Below are 13,827 nucleotides of genomic sequence, written 5' to 3'. Positions count from 1 at the left end.
GAATGTGTCCAGAGGTGGAGAGGTCAAGTAGTGAGGTACCAGCATCAGCCCCTGGAAATGGGCGAGTTTCCATATAGAATGCATGTTCAGGTGGTCATGTCTTACTACATGCAACACCAAGACGGCATCCTGCTGGGGAATTGTGAGGAGAGTCACTTGTCTTTGTCATCTCTCTGGAGGAAACTTAAGACAAGAGCCATGTTTCAAACCACAGCTCTGTCTCTCCCAGACCAGGCTACCATGGCACTGTTATCTTAGGAGAGGTTTTGAGCTGCATCAGAGGCTGACTAAACAATCCACCAAGTGTTCTCAGGCCGGTAACTACCAGGTTTGGCAGCCTCTGAGGACACTTAGAGCTGAAGCAGTGCATCTTGGGAAGGAGGCTTCCTTCACTCTACAAACTGCAAATCTCCTTTCTTTTAGTTGATTGCTCAGTCTGCTAAGAAATTGCCTATGTTATGTTCAGCTTTAATAGGAAGTTGTCCTGATGCTAGAACATTCTCCCCAGAGAACCCTGAGAGGAAGTGACAATAGAACATGTAGACACTGCCCTTCAGTGCTGGCTTATCAGAGAATGGGGCACTCAGTCCCTGGATGATGGCCTTGCTGTATCAGACTTGAGGATCTATACTGTACACAAGGCAAACTTCACAAGCTGTGGTAAGATGAAACTGTATTCAAGTAGGCTTGGAATCAGAAGTATTTATGAGGATCTCTCTGCCCCCTAATCAAAAGACATGTTTGGTAGCTAATCATTAGTTATTGGCTTCATATGTGTTTAAAAGAACAGTAGAATTCACCTTTTTGCCAATGAAGAGTTAGTTAAATGAGAAATAAATACCTGATATCAAAGAATCAGTTGTTTTCCCTTGAATAATTGACTACCAATTTAAAAAAAAAATGTGATCATGAAGACTTTTGCATCACAATAGTAATAAAATGTAGTCATCAATGAGAAATATGTAAATAAATATGTGTAATCTCCCTTGTTGGCTTTGACAAAACACTTGGCAAGAAAACCCTAGTGAGAAAGGGCTTTATTTCCATTGACAGTTTGAAGGCCTGCAGTCCACCATAGCAGGACAGCATGGTAGTGGGGCTGTGAGACAGCTAAGCATTCAGTCCACAATCAGGAGACAGAGAAGGAATGTTGGCGGTCAATCTGCTTCCTACTCTTTATCCAGCCTGGGCTCCCAGCCCATGAGTTGTCCTGACATAATTGGGTAGATCTTCCAAGGGGCTTCTCACCCTGGTGATTCTATGTCCTGCAAGTTGATAAATACTAACCATTGTAACATAAAGAAAGACTGTTCAGAGCCCATATGAGGAAACACTTTAAACTTCATGGACTACCATGATATGGACTTTCATATTCTTAGGTGAGAAGACTCAATATAACAGAGATGTCCATTCTCCAAATTACATGTTCAACCCAACAAAGTCTTTTTTTGTGATAAAAATATTTATGTTATAGATTTTTAAATGCCCTGTGACACCTTTTCTGAAATGTATTCTTTTAACAATTCTGTAAGCATCTATAAGGTATTCTGTCATGTCCACGCCCACTACCCTCTTCTCTTCCTAAGGAGCCTCCTCCTGATTTGCTAACTATGTGCAGTTTAATTACAGTGATTTGCACTTTTGAAATGGAACTGGATCAATAATAAAAGAAATCTTGAAAATATAATTGATTTGAAAAATGAGTGTCAAAGTCTATCAGATATTGAGAATATCAGTTAAGTAATAGTAACTTAGCAAATAATTATTCAGGATGAAAACTCAGCACTCAGCAGAGAGAAAAATGGAGCAGAAAAGATCATGTAGAGCAGCCCTGAACATAAGAATGAGAATCCATATATTATAAAAGAAGGCTGAAAAATTCATCACAAAAAGAAAAATAATAATTTTTGAAGGAGAGTAGAATAACTAGTTAAATATTTAGAGAGGAAAAAAATTGAAACTCCAACTTCATACTGCTCTCTAAAGCAAATTCCTAGTGGATTCCAAAAACTGTCAATAATGAAAAAACCTTCATAAAAATTTTTTGATCTAGAGATGAGAAAGCAAACTTCTGATCCCGAGACATAATGAAGGAAAAAGTCATAAAGATTGAGACATCCATACATCAAAAATATGAAAAAAAGTTAAAGGACAAAATGAGATAGAAAATGCATCAGAAACATCACAGATAAAATGTTCAGAGTATGAATATATAAAATATTTACAATCCAATAAAAACAGGCAAGAATCATGCCCAATTAGCCTGAAATAGTCAGCCTTGCTCAAATCAAGTTATTACCTCGTATCTGTCAAGTTAAATTTTCTTCCACTGATAACTTCCACTCTTTCAGCCCTATGAAGAGATTCTTCTTCATGAAGAAGCTTTGGACTCACACAAGTTCTCTAAGCAAGCAGCTGAGAGTGTGACTCCTTGGCAATAGAGGAGCATCCTTGGGAAGGAAGCACCGAGTTCTCCAGAGGAGTTAAAGGTGACCCATCGTTGATTGCTGAGTTGACCATTTAAGCTGAAACTACCTGAGGAAGTATAACTGATGTAAGGGCATTTGGTCCATCTTCTACATGTGATACACTCTGAAGATTCTTCTAGAAGGGACATCCCTTGGTTACCAAGCTGGAAAATAGATTTTTATCACCAGATCTCATCACTAGAGTTGTAGTAACCTGTATAAAAGAAATTCACTTGGGTAGCTATTATCATCTACTGCATGTTATGCCCCCAGTGAGTCAATATCTTTTAATGATGCCCCCAATATGTCTGAGTTCTGAATGCCATTCACAGATTTCCTGCATTTATTTTGTTAAAAATGTGTAAGAAACTTGTGATGTTCCCTTCTTCAGGCCTCAACTCTTGTGAAGATTCCAGTACACATGTAAATATGCTACAACCTCTGAGCTATACTCTTACTACACAGCTGTATATGAACTTGGCTCCTAGGTCTAGATGTGCTCACGGCACACATAAAAGTAAAAGATGCCACACAGGATACCCCAGCCCATCACCTTCCATTCCAGGGACCACTGGTAGTGACTTCAGCAGCATCTGTATACCCATTAAAAGGTCAGTTTATTTCAGTAACTGAATCATCAAAGACTCAGCACTAAGCTCACCCCTACTCCATCCACCACAGTGAGACCACCCCCACCCCACCCACCAAATGAACCCACACTCACTACAATGAGAACCCTCACTGGGCGGAAGCCTACACCTGAACTTTCTATGACCGAGGGCTGAGATCCGCTTTAGATAAACTTTCAAGGTTAAAGGCTGGAAGATAGTCCCTGCAGCTGTCTCTCCATCTCTCCCGTTCTTCCTCCTGATTATCTTTCCCAGTTCTTTCCAGACAGACACCATCCTTCAGGCTAGTTCCTCTATAAGTCCATGGCTCCATGCCCACTCCACAGGCTTTCTGCAGGCAGTGGATTGCAGGAGTTACTTCTCCAACCTGAACAGGTTCCAGCCTCCTGGCCCAACCATCTGTCCCTTCTGTCAAGGTGGTGGAAGTCGCCGGGACGTCTTGGCTTGCCAGACCCCCCTTGAGATGCATATGCTTTGCCTATACTAACATAATATATAATGTGTGATTGTCAAGCTGGGTAATTTAGAAATGATTTTAAGGAAAGGAAACTCATTTTGGTTTTAGGGCTTGCCATCGGAACCATCTTAAAAGCAGTAGCAAAAGAAATCACTGCTCTTCTTTCAGGATAGAAAAAAAAACTGAGAGCCTCGTGTGGCCAGGCTGCAGGAGCCAGACCAAGGTTGCATGGGCTGGGTTTCTGTAACCGTGATGAAGCCCCATGACTGAAAAAACTTAGCGAGGAAATTGTTTATTTGGCTTACACTTCAATATCACTGTTGATCATCAAAGGAAGTCAGGACAGGAACTTAAACAGGGCAGGAACCTGGAGTCAGGTGATGATGCAGAGGCCATGGAGGGTGCTGCTTACTGGCTTGCTCCCCATAGCTTGCTCCCCATGGCTTGCTCAGCCTGCTTTCTTATAGACTCCAAGACTACCAGCCCAGGGATGACTCCACCCACAAGTGGGTGGGCACTCCCCCAATGATCACTAATTAGGAAAATACCTTATAGGCCTGCCTATAGCCCTATCTACTCTAGACCTTTTCTCAACTGAGGATTCCTCCTCTCAGATGACTTTAGCTTGAATCAAGTAGAGGAAGACCATCCAGCACATGGGAGAGAGAAGAGTGCTGTGGGCCAGCTCCACCTCTGGTCTGCAGTGAAGGCAGCACTCTGACCCAGTGAAGTTCATGCTGCTCTTCCACACATGGGACTCAGACCTCTGTGTCCCTCTTCTGATGGGTGCAGGGTTAAACCTGAAGCCTTTGTTGCCATCTGATGTCATCTCTATTGTTCTTTAAGAGCTTCTACCATGCCCATGGTGTTACTAGACATTTCTCTCTTTGCTCAATTGGAAAGCATGTTGAATGGATAGGAAGCGCTATGCTCTGCTTTAAGAAGCATTAGTTGTTTGGAAAGGATACTTACAGTCATGACAAAGAACATATGGAGGGCTTTGCTCATCCCAGGAAAACTAGAGAATAGAATGAGTTTAATAAATATCTATTTCCATCCCAGACTCCATCATGAATTTTATCTAAACTGGAGTTGGCAAGCATTTCATGTAAAGGATGAGACAGTAACTGTTTTAGGACTTTTGGACCATGCATTTGCTATAACAGTAACTCAACTCTTTTCTGCAGCAGGAAGGGAGCCAGAGAAGGCCCACTAAACAAAGATTTAGCATCCAGAGCAGGGGGAGCAAGACACACTCATGTGGGGCTGAACTAGAGCCAAAGCCAGATAGCTTAATAGAGAATAAGAGTTCCCACCAGAGAGTAAGTGGGGAACACTCAAGAAACATCTGCTCTTCTTAGCGGAATACTTTAATTAATTGACTTTCACAGGATAAGAATGAATTTGTCCTTGATAGGCTGTGTGAAATGCAGCTTGTACATATTGCCTATATTTAATAATGAGTAAAAAACTTCAGACGTGCTAAGTACCAGAGGGATTCTCGAGAGCACACAATGTGAACAGCATCAGGTGATAGTGAAGATAGCCATGGCTTTACCTGGAGAGACAAGATCGAGTCCACTTACCCCAGACAGAGCACCTACAACAGACCAAAAGAACAATCCCACCACAGTGGACTTGGTGAAACAATGGGTTTATGGATTTACTTACAGAGCAAGGGTGACAGGTGTCTTACAGAAGCATGGATGGCCACATCACACACAAGATGACCCCAGTGTGAGGGACCATTCACTAAGACATATCTGGACCTCCTTACCTTACAATGGGTGCTTCAGAGTCTGTTCTCCTGAAACACTTCCTACTTGTATAACCTTGGGGAGGAGTATTTAACTTTGTAATTTCAGGAACTTCCTGACCCTTGAAAGTTTTGTTGACTCCTTGAGTCTTAAGAGATCCCCTCCAGGAAGAAGTTGTTTAATTTAGAGGAAATAGCTACACAATGTTGGATTTAAATATCTATAGAATTTATGTTCTCCTTTGTAACTTTTCTGCAGACAACACAGAAGTAATTACTTAAAACCATCCATTTGTTACCCAAGCAGGAAAACTAAAGTACACCAGAGTGGAGGAAAGTCGGTATGATACAGCTGTCTGTGTGGTGGCAACCGAACCAGGAAGCTCAAAGTAATTTTTATGGGTGAATCAAAATAGCTAAATGTTGACTTCCTTTAATACGCAGTTCTTAGAGACAACCAAAAGTGTGGAGTGTGAAAATAATGGAAGGGATTGAAACACATATCAAAGAAATCATCTCTACTCAACTCTTAGTTTTGAGGAGCACAAATAATACCCAGCGATACTAATTAGATATCAACATTTTAAATGCTCAGCTAAGACCAAATCACACTTTATAAATATTAGAAACAGAGCTATGTGACAATGACCAGATAGACATAACAGAAAGCATTGCCATGTGTTTTGCTGAGGAAAAGTCATTATTCAAACGATGAAGCAATGTCACCGCTCACACCTGGAGCCCTGGCATAAATATACAGAGCCCCACTGGGAGATGATGCAGCCACCATCACCATAAGGGGACCCAGGGACTAGACCTCACTCAGCTCCTACATGCCTAGGCTTGACCCTCACTCCTATGACTCCTCTATCAGCACACAGCTCAGGACATCTGGATACATGTACCATGGACAGCTGTGAGCAGATATTCTACCATGTAATACTGTGGGTGCCAGTTTGAGATGAGAAGCAGTTGTGGCCATAGCAACTGAATATGTGTCTAGACATGGGGAGGTCAAAAAGAGGTCAGCTTAAAGGAAAGAGAGGGGGATGAGAGACAGTTTGCACTGAAGACCCCAAGCCCAGTGACCTACAGGGAGACAACTCAGGAAACAAGACAGACAAATGTAAGGCTCTATGAGTAAACCACATAGTTATTTCTAAACGGAGAAATCTGCTCTCAGCAAAAGCAAGTGGCAGCTCATTTGCTTCTCAGCCACCCAAGTTATGTTTGGGATGTTGTTTTTAAACTGAACAATGACAGAAAAATAAGCTGGTGAGTTTTCATATATGTATATACATACATAACTCATGGTGTAGTGCTTCAAAAAGAGTATAAAACTATTCCTATTCCTTCCCGTGAAATACCTTAAATACCTGACTTGCCATGGATAAATGATACCTGGTAGTGGGAGTACACTTCTAATCATCACTGAGGGATGGGGGCCACTGAGGGATGAGGGCCTGGGGGCCACTGAGGGATGGGGGCCACTGAGGGATGAGTACCACTGAAGGATGGGGACCACTGAGGGATGAGGGCCTGGGGGCCACTGAGGGATGAGTACCACTGAGGGATGAGTACCACTGAGGGATGGGGGCCACTGAGGGATGAGGGCCTGGGGGCCACTGAGGGATGGGAGCCACTGAGGGATGGGGGCCACTGAGGGATGAGTACCACTGAGGGATGGGGGCCACTGAGGGATGAGGGCCACTGAGGGATGAGGGCCACTGACATACAAGAGAACCCAGACTCCCAGCACCTGTGGTGTAAACACTCTAATGGGTGAGCTATTTCAGCTTGACAAAGAGACATGTATCATAGACACAGCAATGACACTTTAATTGCCTGCTCAATTTTGGGTTAGTGAACTGAGACAGCAGAACCCAGTTGTCATGAGAGGACATGTAGTGTTCGCCTGGTCTTGCAAACCCAGTGCCCTGAAGAACTCTCACCAGCCTGGATATTTTCAGAAGACTGAGTTGCTACACTTACCATCAATATTCAAATTTTTTTTCTCATATAATTTTAGTATAATAAAAATTAAATTGGAACAGGTAGTAAAATTTTGCATTATTTTACTATGGAAAAACATAATACATTTATAAAACTTTCTGAAATTATAGCCTCCACTGAAAGACCACATCTATCGCGATTAACAGGAATAATCAGTAACCAAATCCTGACTGCCTGCATGTTTTAGTCAGGGTTTCCATTGCTGTGAACAGACACCATGACCAAGGCAACTCTTATAAAGGAAAACATTTAATTGAGGATAGCTTACAGGTTCAGAGGTTTGGTCCGTTATCATCAAGGCAGAAAGCATGACAGTGTCCAGAGACATGGTGTTAGAGAAGGCCCTGAGAGTGCTACATCTTCATCTAAAGGTTGCTAGGAGAACACTGGCATGGCAGCTAGGAAGAGAGTCTCCAAGCCTTCCTCCAACAAGGTCACACCAGATTCATCAAGGTCACACTTACTCAACAAGGCCATACCTAATAGTGCCACACCCTGGGCTAAGCATATTCAAACCATCACACTGTATATAGCTACATTTCATTTCAGTCCTTGTCCTTTTCTGGCCAATCTTGGACCAATATGGAGGCTAAAACTACAATTCCTGCATTTTCTTTGTTAGAAGTGGGTTTATAACACAAAAGTTCTGGCCAATGAGCTATAACAAAAATTTAAGCATCATTTCTAGAAAATACAAAGATCTAGAGGAAGAGAAACCTTGCCCTACTGTTAGATTTTTTAATACTCATATTTATGCATTTTACCCTAACTGTGAAAACAGTGTGATTAAATTCATCTAGAGTAGCTATATCAAACTATCTGAAGCTGTACTTACAAAGAATACAAGAAGTTCATGTAGCTCATGGTCCTTGAGGTTGCAGGTCCATGGCCTGAGCCCCAGCATCTTCCTGCATCACAGCAGAAGGTGTCACACAGTGAGGCCAGAACAAAGGCACTAGCTCATATCTCTCTTCCTCTTCATAGACAGCACTGGTTCCATTATGAGGCCCCACTCTATGACCTCATATCCTGCTCATTATCTCTCAAAGGCACTCCTCTAAAATCCACTAACATGTGGGTGTGTAGATAAAGTTTCATGTGCACCTCAAAGAGAACACTCAAACCATGGCCCAGGGTGTGGGTCAGACTGATTTCCCATTAAATAATGGCTTATGGTGAAGCATGTCTCTAACTCCTCTCCCTATTGCCAGCACAGTAGTAGCCAATGAGAACTTCTCCTACACAGGTGCCCTGACACTCCCTAGGCAAGAGACAAAATAGTAAATGATTTTACACTGTTTCTAAAAGGGGTAGGACATCTACCTATCTAAAGGCATCCTCCCTTACTCCTGAAATTATATTTCTATATCTATCTGTATTTGTATCTATATAATCTATACCTATATCATCTCTCTCTAATCTCTCTCTAATCTCTCTCTCTCTCTCTCTCTCTCTCTCTCTCTCTCTCTCTCTCTCTCTCTCTCTCTCTCTCTCTCTCTCTCTCTCCACACCTGGAAACCCAGGTAACCCATGTAACTCCATGAAACTGGGGATGGGTGGGGGTAAGGAAATTCCTCACTGCATTTCCCATTGTAGAACATAGTCATGTGACACATACTTCTGCTATACATATATCATATGAACATAACAATGATGTGTAGGTCAGCAGTCCCACGAAATTATATCACTTAATAACACTATCTGTCTAAGTATGTTTCATGATGTTTACATGACAAATGGCCTGGTGATGGGCTTCACAGAATATTCCTGTTGCTAAGCAACATATACTCTACCTAAGCCAGCTTTCTCAGGCGTCCTACATCTCAGGGGCTGAACCAGGGATCCCATTCTGCTGTAATCGTTCAGCCCTTTGGAAGAGATGAGAGAAATTCATTTCCTCTTTAACTATATAGACTGAAAGCTACAGTGTGGATTTCATGAAGGGTCTTAGGAGCAGGGTTTTTCTAATACCACTGAGAAATCCCAGGGAGCCTCATTGTCCACATTTACCCTCTGATAACAAGACATAGTCTTTTTAGGACATGATGTTTGTGGTGGAGCAATTATTTGGCTCCCATAGGGAGCAAGATTCCTATAACCCCAAGGATGACAGGGGAGAAAGACATGAAAGACCAGTTCCCTGAGCATCACTGAACCATTGAACTGCCTTTTAAAAACCCTGCAGAGACAGTAAATGCCCTGACTTATTGAAATCCCATTAGGTTAGATGTATGCCGGCCACAGTGAAAGGTATCCTGGTTCCTATAAAATCACACAAGAAGGTCTTGCATAGTTCTTACTCCCTTTCCTTCCCTCTTTCTTTCCTCCATTCTGCCCCCTTCACATCTTCCTTTCTTTTCTCTTACTTTCTCTCGTTCACGAAACATCTGTTTTACATAAGATTCATCACTAAAAGTGGGTCTCCCAGAATGACAGTAACTTCCTTTTAAAAAGAACCCCAAGTCTTGACATCCAAAACTCAGAAGTCAATAATTGGATATTTGGAAGATTCATGTCCCTTTTATAACACAGGACAAGTGGAAGGAAATCAAAGGACCCATGTGGCCAGCAACAAATTTGAAATCAGCTATCAGATCCCAGCAGACCATTTCACCATTCAGACATCCCCTCTGTCCACCTTCACATCCCCTCTGTCCACCCTCATGTTCTGTGATGGTTTGTAAATCCTTGGTCCACGGAGTAGCACTATTAGAAGGCATGGCCTTGTTGGAGGAGGTATAGCCTTGTTGGAGTAGGTGTGTCACTGTGGGAGTGGGCTTTAATACCCTTCTCCTAACCACATGGAAGCCAGTCAGTTTACTAGCAGCCTTCAGATGAAAATGTAGAACTCTCAGGTCCTTCTGGACCATGCCTGCCTGGATGCTGCCATGTTCCTGCCTTAAAGATAATGGACTGGACCTCTGAACCTGTAAGCCAAACCCAATCAAATATTGTTCTTATAAGAGTTGCCTTAGTCATAGTGTCTGCTCCCAACAGTAAAACCCTAAGATAGATAGTTTCCCTCTGACTGCCCTTATGTCGCTGTCCATGGTACCACGTTTCACAATGGGCATTCACACCTTGCTCCAGTGCAGTGTGGCAGAGCACAAAAATGAATGCAGCATTCATCTCCTTCATTTTCTGAAAAGATGGTACCACCTGTAATGGTGAATCCAAGAAAGGCAAATGAGTTGCTTAGCATTGATGATACTTCCTGCAAGTCTGCTCTAAGTCATTGCCCAAAGCCTGACCTTTCCATCAGAAGCTGATGCTGAGGTCTTGCAGCAGTGAACTCTCCAGAGAAACAATCATTGCAGCTGTTGATCAAGCAAAGCTAAAGTCTATTACCAAACACAGAGAGGAGCACACTTGGTTGGGATCTACAGTCCAAGTTTGCTGCCTTGGACACTTGGGTAGGACTAACCAGGCAGCGGCTGAGGGATCCTTGTACCATGTGTCTAATTCTTTCTTGCTCTATGTCTACAGAATGCCATAGACTGGGGATCTGGATCAATAGACATTTATCTTTTCATAGTTCTGCATGCTGAGAGATCCAGGAGCAGAGTAACTTTTCATTTGATCTCATTTATCTTTCCTTCTTTAAAATGTCCAGGCTTTGGTCTGTTGGTGGTTCTTGTTACTATAGCTAAATACCACAGTCCAGATACTTTACAGATTAGAAACTTGTTTAAACCACAGTTATTAAGGGTGTCAACTCCAAGAGCACAAAAAGTAGCATCCAGAGGCTTTGAGCTGTATTGTAGGATGGAAGAGGGTCTGTGTTGTACAACAGCCAGTGTTAACTTTCAGCTTCAAAGAATGTGGAATCACCTGAGAGGTGAGCCACTGGGTATGCTTGTGGGGAATTGTCTCAGTTATGTCTATTGATGGAACACCCACCTTAATTGTGGGAAGATACCATTTTCTGGGAAGGGTATTCTGTATTGCATAAGTGGAAAGGGGAGCTGAGATGCACCCACTCACCTGTCGATCTTGACCTCTTTGCTACAGATGAGATGTGGCCAGCTCCCTCAAGCTCCTACCACTGTGGTTCCCTTGCAATGATGGATGGTAACTTTAAACTGTGAGCTAAAATCAGACTTTTCTGCCTCAAGTTGCTTTTTCAGAAAAATTTTATCACAGTAACAGGAAAAAATAACAAGACAGAAATTGGTACTGGGAGGTAGGGCCATTGTAGTGATAAAGCTGACCATGTGGTTTATAGGTCTTTGAACTGTTTTGTTCCTGGAATATGGGAGAGTTTCCAAGCTATTGTCCCTTTATGACAAAGTCCTAGATAAGAAAAAAGTTGGGGTTGAATGCATTTTACCTTATAACACGGTCATGAGCCTATAGGGAGAGGGGGTAGAGAAGACTATGGATTAAAAGTGATGTGCTCGGTTGTCAACTTGACAAGGAGTGGAGCTGTGATTGTTACTGTTAATTACCAGTTTGATAGGATCGAGACTCACATGGGAGATGGGCCTCAGAGTCTGTCTGGGGGGGTCCGGGGGAGGGGTGATGTCTTGATGATGTTCTTTTATTTGAGAACACCCATCTTAGTTGTAGGTGTGGACCATTCCCCACGCAGTGGGTCCTGGACTGTATAAGAGAAGAAAGGGAACTGAGCTGAGGTGCCTGCACAGATGGATCTCTGTTTCTCTCTGTCTCTTTTCTGTTTAGAGTGTGACCAGCTGTCTCCAGCTCCTACATCTGTGACCCTCCCCCCTCCACACACACACATAGTAACAGCTATAACCTTGGATGGTGAGCCAAAATCGATTTGTCAGAGCTTTCAGTCACAGCCACAGTAAGAGAAGCTAGGATACACCATTAAGGGAGAGAGAGAAAGGTAGTTCAAGGTTCAAGTCTCTCTTCCCTTTCTTATAATGCCACTAATGCCAGCTTGTGAGCGCCTCCCTCATTACTTCAGCTAACACTAATGATAGTTTAGTCACAGCTCCCCAAGGCCCCACCTCCAAACACCATCAGCACATGAATCTAGGGATTAAGTGTATAAAACAAACTTTTGAGAGGAACATTAAATGATATCATCCCATTTCTGAATGCAGCAACACTTGTGAGTAAGGACTCACAAGATTTTGAAGGAGAGAAAAATAATTGTGTCTCACTACAAAGTATTCCTTCCTCACTGTTTAGTTTCTGGCCATTTTCCACAGCACCTTTAATTTAATTCTCTGTGTAACGCTGTGCAAGTGCTAGAGCATGTAGCGGTCCTGTCTGGGTTCTGGCTCTGTTGTCCATCCCATGTAAGAGTCTATCCATCACAATGGCATGAGGCTTTTCCTTGCTTCCTCTAGGGCATTACCCTATCTTAGAAATGTCTGAAGGAAAAGGCAAACTCTATGCTTCCTCTGCCTCCTTGGGTCTTTGAGGAACTCAGGAAAAGTGGTTCCCTCTCTGTTCACCTCTGCTCTGGGGAATGGTCATATACCACTCATGGCCCACCCCCCAGGGACCCAACCAAGTCTCTAAAAACAATTGTGTCCCCATCTTTCCTGACATTCCCAGGGGTTCTTCTGCCCTCTGGGTTGATCTCAATTACACTGGTTCTGAGTGGGATATAATTATGAGCTGGTTTATGTCTATATATGTTAAACCCTCCAGAGCCTCTGAATTTGAGTGTGTCTTGATAGTCTTTATAGAATGTAGTAAGTGTGGACCCTCATCTACTCTAATTTATGTCCTTTTAGAAGGAGAGAAGGGCAAAGACATAAAGAGGAGGAGACCATGTAAAAACACAGAAACAAGGTGACAATCTCCACAGTCAAGAAGGCCTAGGAAAGTCAACTCTAATGGCATCCAGTCTCAGACTTTAACCCTCCAGAACCTCAAGAAAATTAATTTTAGCTGTAAAAGCTACCAAGTCTGTGAAGTTTCATTTTAGAAGCTTGTAATATGTGTGTCAACAGGTTTCCCAAAAGATGCTTAGAACATGGATGTCAATGGGCTTCCCAATGGATGCCCAGAACAATAAATAGTAAAGTGAGTTTTGGATAGCATAGACTTTGGTGCATTCATGACTTTATTAAACATGTTAACTGCCTAATTATTTTCCTAGAAATGATTTTTGAACAAGAATAATAGCACACACCCTATAAGTACACATATATGCCGTATGTATAATTCTGTTAGTGAAGACTCTCTACATTATATTTTTGCACTAGGATTAGTGATGGGAAACTGGCAAGGGTGCTGAAATTGGAAACCAGAGATCAGTGGTGAAAGGAAGGGCTTATAGTCTGCCCAGGAAGAAAGAGTCTTACAACAAAGAAGCATTCTGTATGACTTCTTCCAGAATCCATGTTCCTGCCTTAGGCAGCCTGGAAGGCAGCCTGGAGCAAGTGACTCACCCTATAAACAAGCACAAGGCTAGAGACTGCCCAGGTTCTTGCCTCAGGGGCTTTGCCAGGAGGCAGAAAAGATGTTGCCTCTAAACAAAGTGCTCATTACAGGGAGAGATGAGCTATCTATACACACAAA

The 13,827-nt window shown here is 42.6% G+C and overlaps 1 long non-coding RNA gene across 1 annotated transcript; it reads right to left on the bottom strand.

Annotated features, from left to right (window-relative positions):
• Positions 1 to 1,038: 1,038 nt before the first annotated feature.
• LOC110312070 (uncharacterized) lies at positions 1,039 to 8,244 on the bottom strand. The gene is made up of 3 exons (XR_002380020.1): positions 8,159 to 8,244; positions 2,300 to 2,682; positions 1,039 to 1,265 (listed from the first exon to the last, which is right to left on the bottom strand). It is a non-coding gene; the product is annotated as an uncharacterized LOC110312070 (long non-coding RNA).
• Between the last annotated feature and the right edge of the window lie 5,583 nt (positions 8,245 to 13,827).

The sequence above is a fragment of the Mus caroli genome, unplaced genomic scaffold (assembly GCF_978045245.1).
Source record: "Mus caroli unplaced genomic scaffold, Mus_caroli_1 scaffold_17, whole genome shotgun sequence".
Lineage (NCBI taxonomy): Eukaryota > Metazoa > Chordata > Mammalia > Rodentia > Muridae > Mus > Mus caroli.
This window is presented reverse-complemented; position numbering and strand designations above follow the sequence as displayed.